This window comes from Carcharhinus amblyrhynchos, unplaced genomic scaffold, assembly GCF_965287045.1.
Source record: "Carcharhinus amblyrhynchos unplaced genomic scaffold, sCarAmb.v2.hapA scaffold_53, whole genome shotgun sequence".
Lineage (NCBI taxonomy): Eukaryota > Metazoa > Chordata > Chondrichthyes > Carcharhiniformes > Carcharhinidae > Carcharhinus > Carcharhinus amblyrhynchos.
Genome location: NW_027649794.1, coordinates 949,377 through 957,731, shown reverse-complemented (window position 1 = coordinate 957,731; position 8,355 = coordinate 949,377).

Here is an 8,355-nt window from a genome sequence, read left to right as displayed (position 1 = left end):
ACACAGACAGCGACCAAACCAGGAATCGAGCCCAGTTCCCTAGCGCTGTGAGGCAGCAGCGCTAACCACTGTGCCAGCCCACTGACCCTTGGTTTGTGTGCACCATTAGGAATGGAAATCAGTGGAACGTGGCAACCCTATGCGTGGGCAACAGCCAAGGAAATGCCCTGTGGGGCCCACACTCAGAACCCAGGGCTGCAGATTGTCTACCTCTGAACCAGAAGCTTCAAAGGTAACAAGAGCTGTGTAGATTCTCAGAGTGTGAAAACACAGCAACCTCCTGTCCTCATTACACTCCTGGTTACTAGCCAGGCTGCAGAGCCAATATCCCTGCTTTCATTACCTGCTTATTGTACGGTTATGGAAATAGCTGCACAAGGCTTCGAGATATTATTGACAGACTTGGATAGGAAGTCCCTTTGGAAGAAACTTTGGCGTCTGCTTTTTATTTTTTGGCACACTGTGCACTGAATAGAAATGGTTTCTCTATTTATGCTGACATGGGATCTAGTATGAGAGGGAGAGGGGGAGCAGCAGAGAGTGGGACAATCCAGTTACCTGACCATCTGCTTGCAGAGGTGTGGGACTGATCCGGGAACAGGAATCCAGTGCAAATGAATCGGGGAGTCTTCAACTCACGATCATCATCCACTCCTTAACCTTCCCTCCTCTGCACTGCCGCAGAGCCATCCCCAGCTCCGGCACAGAGGCACAGTGGTTAGCATTGCTTCCTCACAGCACCAGGGACCCGGGTTCGATTCCCGGCTTGGGTCGCTGTCTGTGTGGAGAGTTTGCACATGCTCCCCGTGTCTGCGTGGGTTTCCTCCGGGTGCTCCGGTTTCCTCCCACAGTCCAAAGATGTGCAGGTTAGGTGGACTGGCCATGATAAATTGACCCTTAGTGTCGGGGGGGGGGCTAGCTGGGGTAAATGCATGGGTTATGGCGATAGAGGCTGGGATGTGGTCAGTGCAGACTCGATGGGCCAAATGGCCTCTTTCTGCACTGTAGGAATTCTATGAAATCTAGCCCGTAAGATTTAACTTCAACCATTGTTCTGAGCTGGAGGGAACGATGCCTGGGGAAAGATAAAGGGATTGAGAAGGAAGAGATTGCAGAGCTCCTTCAGCTGTTCCAAGGTGGATGAATTTGATGTACCGTGCGCAGTTCTGGTCACCTCGCTACAGGAAGGATGTGGAAGCTATTGAGAGGGTGCAGAGGAGATTTACAAGGATGTTACCTGGATTGGGAGGCATGCCTTATGAGGATAGGTTGAGGGAGCTCGGTCTCTTCTCCCTGGAGAGATGAAAGTTGAGAGGTGACCTGATAGAGGTTTATAAAATGTTGAGAGGAATAGATAGGGTGGATTCTCGGAGGCTATTTCCCAGAGCTGAAATGGTCGCTACGAGAGGACACAGGTTTAAGGTGCTGGGAAGCAAGTACAGAGGAGACGTTAGGGGAAAGTTTTTCACTCAGAGGGTGGTGAGTGAGTGGAATCGGCTGGGGTCTTTTAAAAGACTTCTGGATGAGTATATGGGATTTAATGGGATTGGGAGTTACAGATAGTTCTATGGCTTGGTAGATATGGATGTGGTCGGCGCAACTTGTGGGCCGAAGGGCCTGTTTGTGCTGTAGTGTTCTATGTTCTATAAATTCTGTGCTTTTTGTTCTCTGTTGTGGTAACATTTCCATGATTTGATTTTGACTAATTGTTGTCACATGCGTTAGTATGAAGTGAAAAGTATTGTTTATTGCACGCTATGCAGAGCATACCATTCATAAAGTATATGGGGAGAAGGAAAGGCGAGGGTGCAGAATGTAGTGTCTGAGTCATAGCTAGGGTGCGGAGAAAGATCAACTTTCCATTCAGATGTCTGACAGTAGCAAGGAAGAAGCTGTCCTTGAGCTGGATTGTGGGCAGATCACCTGATATGTTTTTGCAGTGAATTTTTGGTTAAGGGATAAATATTGGGACGGAGGGAGAATTTCCCTGTCTTCCCCCAATAGTGAAACTCATCCCATCCAGCTGAGAGAGAGAGCACATCTCATCAAAGGGTGGCACTCACTCTTCAACAAACGGGATAGGTCGAGAGTACCGTTGATAAAACATTCCAGTATCCGCGGATTGAATTGGGGTGGAGAGCAGGACAGCAGGGATAAATCCAGATACAACACACACTTGGGCTCAGCTAGAACCTTGTATCCTGTCCTGACCACCAGGCTATAGGAAGGTTGTGAAAGCTTGAGAGAGAGTGCATGAAAGATTAAACAGTATGTTACCAAGGAGGAGCTCCCTCAGCTATGCCGATAGATTGGAGAGCCTGGGAATATTTCTCTTCTGGACAATTGAGAGAAAATTTACAGCTGGATGCAAAATTCATTTTCTGTTATTTGGCTGACATGGAGTAATAGCCCAGTCTCAGTTTTAATATTCAAAGCTCACCCTGCGGTCTCTTCCAGCCCCTTAACCCCTCCCTATCCCAGTAACCTCCTCCACCCCCTACAACCCTCCCTATCTCTGTAACCTCCTCCAGCCCCTACAACCGTCCCTATCTCTGTAACCACCTCCACCCCCTACAACCCTCCCTATCTCTGTAACCTCCTCCAGCCCCTACAACCCTCCCTATCTCTGTAACCTCCTCCAGCCCCTACAACCCTCCCTATCTCTGTAACCTCCTCCAGCCCCTTCCTACCTCTGTAACCTTCTCCAGTCCCTACAACACACCCTATCTCTGTAACCTCCTCCAGCCCCTACAACCCTCCCTATCTCTGTAACCTCCTCCAGCCCCTACACCCCTCCCTATCTCTGTAACCACCTCCACCCCCTACAACCCTCCCTATCTCTGTAACCACCTCCACCCCCTACAACCCTCCCTATCTCTGTAACCTCCTCCAGCCCCTACAACCCTCCCTATCTCTATAACCTCCTCCCACCCCTATAACCCTCCCTATCTCTGTAACCTCCTCCAGCCCCTTCCTACCTCTGTAACCTTCTCCAGCCCCTACAACCCTCCCTATCTCTGTAACCTCCTCCAGCTCCTACAACCCTCCCTACCTCTGTAACCTCCTCCCACCCCTAAAACCCTTCCTATCTGTGTAACCTCCTCCAGCCCCTACAACCCTCCCTATCTGTGTAACCTCTTCCAGCCCCTACAACCCTCCCTATCTGTGTAACCTCCTCCAGCCCCTACAACCCTCCCTATCTGTGTAATCTCCTACAGCCCCTACAACCCTCCCTATCTGTGTAACCTCCTCCAGCCCCTACAACCCTCCCTATCTGTGTAATCTCCTACAGCCCCTACAACCCTCCCTATCTCTGTAACCTCCTCCAGCCCCTACAACCCTCCCTATCTCTGTAACCTCCTCCAGCCCCTACAACCCTCCCTATCTGTGTAACCTCCTCCAGTACCTACAACCCTCCCTTACCTTGGTAACCTTCTCCAGCCCCTACAACCCTCCCTAACTCTGTAGCCTCCTCCAGCCCCTACGACCCTCTGAGATCTCTGCGCTCCACCAATTCGGGCTCCTTGAACATCCCCCTTTTCCCATCGCTCCGCCATTGGCGGCTGTGCCTTCAGCTGCCTGGGTGGGGGAGGGAGGGGGGAAGGGGGCAGTGGGAATCTGGAATTCCTTCCCTAAACCTCTCCACTTCTCTCTCTCTCTCTCCTCTTCCGAGTTGCTCCCTGTGACCCCTCTATGAAGCTTTTTGTAGCTTGTCTCTCTGGGCTCTTGTCAAATGCTAACCAATTATGCTCCTGTTGCACACCAGGAGATGTCTTACTGCAGTGAGGAAACCAGATACATGGAAGGTGTCCCATTCACGTTGCAATCTCGTCTTACCAAGCGTTGAACGTTCTTGCTTTCAACACTTCCTCTGCCACATAGCAGCCAATTTGGATACCAAGGTGTTTGTGTAGTTGGCGGTGGTTTGGCCCGTCAGTAATGGCTGTATGTGGGATGGAAGATGCTGGGGACTTTCCATTGCCACGCTGCCATGCTCAGAGAGAATAAACATTGGAAACTCAACAAAGCCTGTGTGTGCGTGTGTTCAGGTATGAACCAGTTACACCACAAAATATCAATTGCCATGCATTGAGACAACGATTTCAGATCTAGGTTACATTCCCTCTCATTGCCAAAGGCTCCCAGGTACAGAGTATTTCTCAAATTGCTCTTCCTGTTCTGTAGAAGCTGATGAACGACCCCCACCCCGTCCCCCCGTCCCTCCAAGGCTGTGGCTCAGGAATTAGCGCTGGATGGCCCTGGGTCAAAGGGCCAGGCTTAAGAACATAAGAAATAGGAGCAGGAGTAGGCCATCTAGCCCTTCGAGCCTGCCCCGCCATTCAATAAGATCATGGCTGATCTGAAGTGGATCAGTTCCACTTTCCCGCCCTCTCCCCATAACCCTTAATTCCCCTGTCTACCAGAAACCTATCTAGCCGTGACTTAAATATATTTAGCGAGGTAGCCTCCACCACTTCAACGGGCAGAGAATTCCAGAGATTCACCACCCTTTGAGTGAAGAAGTTCTTCCTCAACTCGGTTCTAAACTGCACCCCCCTTATCTTGAGGCTGTGCCCTCTAGTCCTGCTGTCCTTTCTAAGCGGGAAGAATCTCTCTACCTCTACCCTATCCATCCCTTTCACTATCTTATACGTCTCTATAAGATCACCCCTCATCCTTCTGAACTCTAACGAGTACAGACCCAGTCTATTTAGCCTCTCCTCATAAGCTAACCCCCTCATCTCCGGTATCAGCCGAGTGAACCTTCTCTGCACTCCCTCCAAGACCAATATATCCTTTCACTTAATCGCCCCGCTCTCCAAACCAGCTCCCATTCCAGAAGCCAAACCGAGACTCTGTCCTCATCCACCAGCCCTCCGCCAACCTCGCCTCGGGAGAGTCAGGACCACAGCTGGAGGCCATTCAGCCCATCCTGGCCCTGCCTCTCCCACCACATTACCAGGCTGCTTCTCCGCCATCCAGAGCCAGAAGCTTCCTCCCCATTCAAGAAGGTGAAAGTAGCCATCATTCCTGGTCTTCCCCCACCATCCCAAACCTGCTAACTCTGTTTCCCTAGCAACTGACTCCATTCCCCACCCCCCCAGCAAAAGTCAGAGACTCGGTACTTGCAAAGTTGCGTCTGTAATCAGCTTCTGACCATGTCTCTGTGCCATCAGTAAAACCAACATTCATCCGTGGGGCATGGGCATCGCTGGCTGGCCAGCATTTATTGCCCATCCCTAGTTGCCCAAGGGGCAGTTGAGAGTCAACCACATTGCTGTGACTCTGGAGACACATGTAGGCCAGACCAGGTAAGGGCGGTAGATTTCCTTCCCTAAAGGACATTGGTGAACCAGATGGGTTTTCTGACAACCAACAATGGTTTCATGGTCATCAGTAGATTCTTAATTCCCAGATCTATTTTATTGATTCAAATTCCACCAGCTGCCGTGGCGAGATTCGAAACCGGGTCCCCAGAACATTAGTTGAGTTTCTGGATTAACGATCCAGCGATAATACCACTCAGCCATCGCTTCCCCCATTTACAACTATTTTCAACCTCTGTAACTTTGCCCAACTTTCCCCCTTCATGTCCATCTCTTTGCTGAATGGTCATATCTCAGTCCCCCGTCTCTGGAGACCTCACCCATTCCAGTGTCCTCCTCGCTGCCCTCCTACATTCCAGCCTCTGTAAACCTCACTGAGTTGACAAACCACCAGGAGGTACATACAGTAAGAGATCGAAACTTCACCAGGCCCTACAACCATACTATCTCTATAACCTTCTCCAGCCCCTACAACCCTCCCTATCTCTGTAACCTCCTCCAGCCCTACAGCCCTCCCTATCTCTATAACCTCCTCCAGCCCCTACAGCCCTCCCTATCTCTATAACCTCCTCCAGCCCCTACAACCCTCCCTATCTCTGTAACCTCCTCCAGCCCCTACAACCCTCCCTCTCTCTGTAACCTCCTCCAGCCCTACAGCCCTCCCTATCTCTATAACCTCCTCCAGCCCCTACAACCCTCCCTATCTCTGTAACCTCCTCCAGCCCCTACAACCCTCCCTCTGTCTGTAACCTCCTCCAGCCCCTACAACCCTCCCTGTCTCTGTAGCTTCCTCCAGCCTCTATAACCCTCCCTGTCTCTGTAACCTCCTCCAGTCCCTACAACCCTCCGAGATCTCTGCACTCCTCCAATTTCAGCCTCTTCAGCATCCCCCAATTCCTATCACTCCACCATTGGAGGGGGGGGCCTTGCCTCCAGCTGCCAGGGTGGGGGGCCCTAAACTCTGGAATTCCCTCCCTAAACTTCTCCACCTCTCTCCCTCTCTTCCTGTTCATGTACAATGCTACGTCAATTTTTGGTCCTATAGCCTAACACTTCATCGTGTGTCTTGCGAAATGTTACTCGACTTCTTGTGAAGGGTTGTAGGGATTGTGGGTTCGATTCCCTGAGCCCTGAATCTCGATGTGGAGATGCCGGTGTTAGACTAGGGTAAAACAGAAAGAAATCCCACAACACCAGCTGAATGTTCAACAGGTTTATTTGTAGCAAATGCCTCAAGCTTTCGGAACGAGCCGTCCCTTCATCAGGTGCCTGGGAGCTGCACTGATCACAGTCCCACCCAGGCCCTAACCCCATGCATTTACCCGACATCCCCTCGGACACTTAGGGGCAATCTAGCATGGCCAATTAACCTAACCGGCACTTTGTTGGACTGTGGGAGGAAACTGGAGCATCCGGACGAAACCCAAGCAGCCACAGGGAGGACGTGTAGATTCCACACAGAGAGTGACCCGAGGCCAGAATTGAACTTGGGTCTCTGGCACTGTGAGGCAGCAGTGCTAACCACTGTGCCACTGTGCCACGCGCTGTAACCTCCACCAGCCCTACAACCTCCCTTATCTCTGTACCCTCCTCCAGCCCCTACAACCCTCCCTTATCTCTGTAACCTCCTCCAACGCCTACACCCCTCCCTATCTCTGTAACCTCCTCCAACGCCTACACCCCTCCCTATCTCTGTAACCTCCTCCAACGCCTACACCCCTCCCTATCTCTGTAACCTCCTCCAAACTCTACAACCCTCCCTATCTTTGCAACCTTCTCCAGCCCCAAGAGCCCTCCCTAACTCTGTAACCTCCTCCAACGCCTACACCCCTCCCTATCTCTGTAACCTCCTCCAACGCCTACACCCCTCCCTATCTCTGTAACCTCCTCCAACGCCTACACCCCTCCCTATCTCTGTAACCTCCTCCAACGCCTACACCCCTCCCTATCTCTGTAACCTCCTACAGCCCCGACAACCCTCCCTATCTCTGTAACCTCCTCCAAACTCTACAACCCTCCCTATCTTTGCAACCTTCTCCAGTCCCTACAACCCTCCCTATCTCTGTAACCTCTTCCAAATCTACAACCCTCCCTATCTCTGTAACATCCTCCAGCCCCTACACCCCTCCCTATCTCTGTAACCTCCTCCAAACTCTACAACCCTCCCTATCTTTGCAACCTTCTCCAGCCCCAAGAGCCCTCCCTAACTCTGTAACCTCCTCCAACCCCTACAACCCTCCCTATCTCTGTAACCTCCTCCAGCCCCTACAACCCTCCCTATCTCTGCAACCTCCTCCAGCCCCTACAGCCCTCCCTATCTCTGTAATCTCCTCCAGCCCCTACAGCCCTCCCTATCTCTATAACCTCCTCCAATCCCCACAACCCTCCCTATCTCTATAACCTCCTCCAGCCCCTACAACCCTCCCTATCTCTGTAACCTCCTCCAGCCCCTACAACCCTCCCTATCTCTGTAACCCATGTTGGACGCGGGGGGCTCGAGGAAGAGTTCTTGGAATGATGCCGGGATAGTTTCCTTGAACAGTGTGTGTTGGAGCCGACGAGGGAGCGAGCTATCTTGGATCTGGTGTTATGTAATGAGGCGGGTAGAATTAGGGACCTAGTGGTGAAGGATCCTCTTGGGGAGAGTGATCATTGTATGGTGGAGTTTCTGGTGCAGATGGAGGAGGAGAAAGTGGGTTCCTGGACACGCGTCCTTTGTTTGAATAGAGGGGAGTACGGTAGGATGAGAGAGGAATTGGCGAATGTGGACTGGGAGAGCGTGTTGGAGGGAGGGTCTGCTGAGGAGCAGTGGAGGATCTTTAAGGAGATCTTTCTTGGTGCTCAGCGGAAATTTATTCCGATGGTCAAAAAGGACCGTAGGAGGAGAGGTAATAAGCCGTGGATAACGAAGGAGGTGAAGGAAAGTGTTAAACTAAAAGCGGAGGAATTTAGAGTAGCTAAGAGTAGTGGGCGAGAAGAGGATTGGGAGAGGTTTAAATGTCAACAAAGATTGACAAAGAAGTTGATA